Raw genomic sequence first — 6,851 nt, forward strand, 5'->3', positions numbered from 1 at the left:
AAATACATGCCTTTTTGCTGTTACCATACCAACCTGAGCCAAGGGTGGTATCCTTTTATTCTACAGACAAACATGCAGAAAACCCCTGTTTACTGAAAATAATCGAGTATTCTACTACCTAGGTGAAAATGCCCACAAATGAGTTGCATGAAGCTTGTTTGAGGAGGAAAGCATTGAAGTGGGGTTTGTGGGTGTGTAAAGATTTATGGTCAGCCTTTGGTTTCTGACACTGGAGCACTTGAGAAGCCAGGAATGAGCCTCACCTCCTGCCCAGTGGCTCTCCACTGGCTCAGGCTCAGCCTCCAGACTGCAATAACCACCCAAAGCAAAATAAACAGCAAAACTATAAGGTAAAATATCTCATGTGTGGGACAGAACACCCAGTTCCACCTTTGGCATAGGAACAGTCCAGAGTCTACCCCACTAATTTCAATAGGCAGGCAGACTTACCACAGCCCATTTAAACTACCAGGAGATGTATTCAAGGGACACTTTGCAGGTAAAAAGTGTCTATAAGCATATATATATAAGGTATTTGTATACACATGTCTACATGTATATACATTACCCAACCAACTCCTTGAACAGAAAAGCCTCTGTGTCTCTCTGCATGCTACAGGCTGCAGGAGTGCACTGTGACCCATTGGGAGGGAGAGTAGAGTTCTGCCAATGTTCTCAATAGCTTTCTGGCTCAGCAGGTTTATTCTTTGAAGTTTCATCTGTATTATTTCAGTATTCTCTGCCGCACACCACCAGGGAGGTACAGGCATCTCTCACTAGTGTGAAAGGTTTGACCTAAGCACAGATCCTGCAAATCCATGCTTTCTGCAGTGGCAGCCCTGCCTCTCTTGACACAAGCTGCAGACAAGCCAGCTCTAGTGGAGCATTTCAAACCCTCCTCAGGTGATAAAGTAAAATAGTTCTTATGATGGGAGAAAAGGAGCTGCAGCCCCTGGGGATGTACCCCAAGAGCTGTTAGCCAGCTGCCAGATACTATCAGCTTCAGCTGAACCTGAACCCAGCAGTTTCTTCCTCCTGGGGGTAGTGTCTTGGGAAAACAAAAAGCCAACTCTTTCTTCCAGGCTCAGATTATCTGATTGCAAGGGGAGCTGCCGCTGTAAGAGGATTTGCACTAATTACATCGCATATCATATAAAACAGTGATCAGAAAATAACAGACTCGAAAGCTAGAAGGTTAATGTGCACACCGATTCCCAACCTCTCGCTACCCTGAACTCCCATGTAGAAAAATGCAGTCAGGGTGCCTAGTAAAGACACAAACCATAATTACTTTATGAAAATGGTTACCTGGCAAATGAAGTGCTGAAAGAATTCCCTTCCACACTCATTTAAATAGCCAGTGAAATAAACAGCAAGATCAACAACCACAAAACTCCGTCTTCTTGTTGCAATTGAAAAACCTGAGACAGAATCCAGCCATAATTTGTTCCTAGCAATCATGGGGATGATTGCAGTCTGCCTGCTTTAGTGGGCAGACCAGCTCATTCCTATGCAGCAGGTGTAGGGGAACATTTCCTACACATATTCACTTTAACCTGCTGCAAACACATTATAGTCATACAGGTTACAGACTCATGTTCTTTACAGCTCAGTGAGCACACATTAGCTTCTGAAATTGGAAATACACTTGGTTTAAGTGAAGAGTATGGGTTAAAAGAAATACATCTCTACCAGCTTCATCAAAGTGCATCCCACGATGGAAACACACACTGCTCTGGTGGCAGAGTTTGACTCTATGTGATTTTATAGCTCTATGTAACAGAGACATCTATGAGAAGAAACTGCATCCCTGTGGGAACGTGCAGGGTCAAGAGAAGATGTGATAAAAGCCTACTCCCTTTACAGCAGTCTGAGAAAAGCCATTTTAGCCACTGCATCAAAGGAAAAAAATACATTCCCTTTTCCAGCAGGGGCTCAGGATGTAAGTACATGGAGAGGCTTGCCTGCATTGAACCCACAGGTCTCCCCCTCAGTCCCAGGAGCAGAGCTAGTTCAAACAACCCCTATGACCGAGTCTCAGATTGCTTTTGAAACACATCCAAATACCAAAACAGCAGCGAGAAATCCAAATCTCCAATTTCCAACAACATAAAACTTATTAAGATACTATAAAACACTAAAATCATCCAGCTTCAGATTTGCTTTGCTTGTGCTCCCACACACCTTGAAAAAAACTATGAGAAATAACCTCTTTTGATGATGTCAAATTAAAACATGCAACATAACCAGAAAATTCCTTCAAAACCCTGTACTCCTGGATACAAGATGATTCTCATAAGACATTTTAAATCAATCTGACAAGCATCACCTGTACTGCACGTATATATATCCCTGGGTGACCATCCTGCTTCTCACACACAAGAACATTCTCCTTCCCTTCCCAGTCTATGGAGAAGCAGGAGTAGTTATTGAAACACTGACCTAACTGAAAACAGCGGCAGTTCTGCCATCTGACCTTATTGCAGTCACTTGCTTTAACATTTACTAGGATTACACCAAGCTGATTTTAATGGAAAGGATAACACTTGCGCTGTTGGAAGGATCCGCTCCCTTAACGTTGTAAATTACCTTGCTGTTCCTTAGATAAGTACATTGCTCCACCAAGGCACAGACGAACACCTATGTACTTTGGGGAGGCATTCAGGAAGTTTTTCCATTTCTTCCCCTTTTTCACTTGGTTTCCAAGTTGTGCGTGAGTAATTACACAGTGCCCACAGGGATGAAAGCTCCTTGGAGGACGTTCATTAGCAATTGGGAAGGGGGAGGTAGAAAACGACTACAAAAAGCACTCTGCTGTTTTCCCCCTGTTATTGTATTGAGGTTTATGCCATAAAGTAGAAACAAAAGGTACAGTAGAAAACACGTTGTATTAGGACAAAAGATACTGCATCCCACCTTCAGCTCTGCATTGACTCATGTTACTCTGAGGCCACATAATCTCAGCCTAAATGGATCTCCCACTGCTGGATTGTGTCTACATGAGGAATTCTTATGCCCACATTGGATCTAAAACCCAGGGAAGCACACAAATCAAAGCAGAGTCAGTGTCCTTGAGGAACAATGAAACACACATTTTTTTAGGGCTGAGTCCAAAATGTACTGCCATTTTAATCTTGGTTTGAAACCTGTCCATGTCATACAATTTAAACCAAGCCAGAAAGACATCATGTACCTATGAAACTCACCATTAAGGCAAAGGAGCAGGACTAACAAGGCAGATGCTTTATGAAGTTTGCCAGTCCTACATTTGCAGCTAAAATCCACCAGATGGCTCAGTGAAAATTCCAGCCCAGGAATGCTGATTTCAGACTTGCAGGGTTTAACATTTATTCCACAGGAAGACAAGACATGAAAGGCCCATGCAAACACATAGCACTGCTTCCCCAAATGCTAGACATACCTGCTTGCCATGGTGACCCTGCTAAAAGTACATAACAATATAGAGCTTTACAGATCTATCCCTGATACCATAAACTCCTATTTTGAAGCTATTTACACAGAACCTCCACCCTTGATAAAGAGCCCATTTTAGGAAGTATGTAGGGAGAAAAGAACCCTGGAGTACCCATTTCCCAATGGGAATTATCCTGACTAAACAATATATGCAAGTGATTCTTCACAATTGTAGCTTATTAAGAACTGGGGGTTCAACAACTGTTAAAGAAACTTCCATAATTTAGGTGTGGGAACTTTCCCTCACTGTCAAGAAAACTTCATTGAAGAGCAGCATTCCCACAGGCAAGCAGTGAAGAGCACTTTGCTTACAGATACTTAAGAATATGATTCTACAGTGACTATCAGCAGGTTTGCAGAGCGTGGTTTTGAGTCCCAGAGCCAGTAACAAAGCCAGCAGCCTGAAAGGAAGGCAGAGCCTGTCTTCCTGCAAAAAAGACAGGACAGACAGAATGAAGGATAGATGCACAGAAGGGATTAGTCTGTTGATAGCTTTTGAACAGCAAGTAATCTCACTTGGCTGCAAGGAATAGAACAGAATAGAAATACCGAGTGAGGAAAAGACTATGAGATGGCATTTAAGAGTTAGGGTAGAGCCCGCATGGACTTTTGTCTATTGGGCTTGATGGACACTTAAGTAGTCCAATTCTTCATTTGATGGGACATGTAGGGAAACATGTATTACTCAAATGGAGAAAGAGACTGCTTAGGGCGCTCTAAAAAGGGTGTTGAATGTAGAAGCAGAAAAACATGTAAACTGGAAGAAAAATCATTGCACCAGGGTAGACTTCCTAACAGCAGCCTGTCCAAGTACTGAATAGGTGGCAGCTCTGCCCCTAAAAGCTCTTCTGCAAAACCCAGAAAACAAGGCATGAAAATACCCTGCACCAGTAATGGAAAAAGACATGCTCCTCAACCAACACATCCTATAACTACCCCTGCTTGTTTTCCTCATCCTGGCTACAAAATATCTACTTCTGTAAGCAAGTCTTATACTTACCTTTAATGGTCCTGTTATCATAAAAGCAAGTTTTGCTTGTATTTTGTCTTTCCTAGCTACAGACAAGCCCTTGCAGTTATAATGAATGAGTGTTTTTGTTCAAGGTGTGTTTTATTGATCAGCCGCTTTATTCAAGAGCATCATCAGAAACTCATCTACTTATTATTTTCAGCTTCATAAGTTATCTTAACACTCTCCCCTAGGTACTAGCTCTTCCTCAGGCATGTCTGTCATTCCTGTCAAGAGTACTTCCAATTAATTGGCAAGAGAACCAAGGAAGCACTGACTTTGTGGAAAAACAACATTGGCATGGATTTATGAATTGCACTAGAGATATATGAAATAATGAACAGCAAAACAGAAGTAAATTGGTGCTTGTTGCACCAGGCTGTGTGAGCATGGGCACAGTCTACAAGAAGTTGAATTTAACACTGAAAGAAAACATTGAAAAGACTGAGTACATTACATACTGCCAAATTAGACTGAAGGACTCATACACACACCATGATAGTGAGGGCAGAAGTCTGCAGAGATTGCAAGCATTATGTAGTATCAACTAAATGGAGAAAAAACACCAGGGTTTATCTACTCTGGGAACAGATACACTGTATTTTGTTTGGTTTACACAGTTGCAGTGAGCATAATGAGCTGCTTATTAAACGCTGTGTTATAAAATACAAGCAGGGCCGCACGAATTCATTCAACTACCATTCCCAAGGAAAACACACGCCCTGAACATGCAACCAAGTCAATACTATTACACTCAGTAATATTTACTGTAGTCCTGAAGACTGAGGTCTAGTTGAAGACATGACCACAAGCCAAAGTTCAATGCTTATCTTAGTATGCCAGCTCCTGCAGACATAAGGCAGAGCCACATTAAGACTAAATGACTGGGTAGAGCCCCTGAGCTTGCTGGCATGGACATCATCTCCATGAGCCAGGGATGAAGCTGGGACCAGCCTCCTGCTCTTCTCCTTTGCAGCCAACAGTCCTAACAAACCCTACAGTGGCAGAGACCAACACATCCCAGAAAAGCAGCAGTAGGAAGGGTAGGAGTGCAACAGCAATAGCTTTTAATGCTAGCTTGCATCACGTTTATTTTCTGCCTGACTCGGGCTCCTGCAGCTAACCCATGTTTGAAAATGCCACTCTGACTCCTGGTGACAGGTTCAAAATGCCAGACCAGAGCTCAGCCCTGGCCCTGCTGCCTCAGCTCTGCTCCATTGCTCCACTTGGAAAGGGGAAGAGGCAACTCAGCACAACTTCACACATAAGGCAACATCTTACTTTTGATGCTAGTTTTCATCTAAAAAACACAAATGCAAGTTACCACCACTTCATGACCATTTACTATCAAGGATTTCAGTAAGTGCTATGAATATTTGCTGGTTCTACTCAGATATTATGGCTGTTGCACTTCACACGTTAAAACATCCATATACTTAAATACAGCTAAAACCACTTGCAACGGTAATTGAAAACCAACCTGGAGCTATATTCACTGATTCCTATTGAAGCATTTGCAGAATGACTAAAAAACACAAGCTATAAGAGATAAAACAAGCTTTTTGAGTCTCTGGAGTGAGATCTGTTCAGGTTTCTAGGTTCATGTTTAACCATAAAGAGTATTATTTTAATGGAAACAGATATTTACACTTAAAAGTATGCCTTCCAGAGGTGAGCTTTGAGAAAGCATTAAGACTTTTCAGTGACAGCAACACTAGAAGAAAATGCATGCGTCATATGCCCATGTTCTTACTCTTAACTGTGGATAATCTACTACTGACTATTGGAATAGCTGGAAAGGAGGGAGTAACCAGTTTATGTGCAGAGCAATTGCTGTACTTGCTAACATGATATATTGCAAGAACTGTGATAAAAACCATAAATGCAAAAGGGAGAAATAAAAAAGCAAAGTACGGCAGATACCATCTAAACAGGGGAACTTTTAAGCCAGGAAATGCTCTTTTATACGCATCTGTGTATTTTGATTAGAAAGATCTATTGAATTTTCCTGTTTTCACATTCACACTGGGGGGGGTCAAGACATTTTTTGGCATAAGATAATATACATTTGCATAAAATAAATCTAGGATGTCACAGCTGTGAGGCCTGCATCACACCAGCATAGGAAGCTGCCCCTCTAAAACACTTGATGGATGATAACACACAAGATGGTTGACAGCTGGATAACAATCTTTTTCTTGTGCAGCATCACTGTATCATCACCAGCTGCTTTGTGAAGTCGCTTTTAGAGCTGGCTATGCATTACAAATGTTGTAATGCTTCTCAGGCTGTTAATCCTGTGATTTATTTACCGACCTGAGCATCATCAATGAATGCTGGAACATATTGTTTTGAGAATTTAATAAGT

General features: G+C 41.8%; 1 long non-coding RNA gene across 1 annotated transcript; it reads right to left on the reverse strand.

Annotated features, from left to right (window-relative positions):
- Positions 1–803: 803 nt before the first annotated feature.
- On the reverse strand, positions 804–3,347 carry LOC133271318 (uncharacterized). Its single transcript, XR_009744084.1, has 3 exons — positions 3,207–3,347; positions 2,917–3,027; positions 804–1,115 (listed from the first exon to the last, which is right to left on the reverse strand). It is a non-coding gene; the product is annotated as an uncharacterized LOC133271318 (long non-coding RNA).
- Between the last annotated feature and the right edge of the window lie 3,504 nt (positions 3,348–6,851).

Source organism: Pezoporus flaviventris, unplaced genomic scaffold (genome assembly GCF_033815535.1).
Source record: "Pezoporus flaviventris isolate CSIRO_AGI_PZ_B2104156 unplaced genomic scaffold, CSIRO_AGI_Pfla_v1 ptg000023l, whole genome shotgun sequence".
Lineage (NCBI taxonomy): Eukaryota > Metazoa > Chordata > Aves > Psittaciformes > Psittacidae > Pezoporus > Pezoporus flaviventris.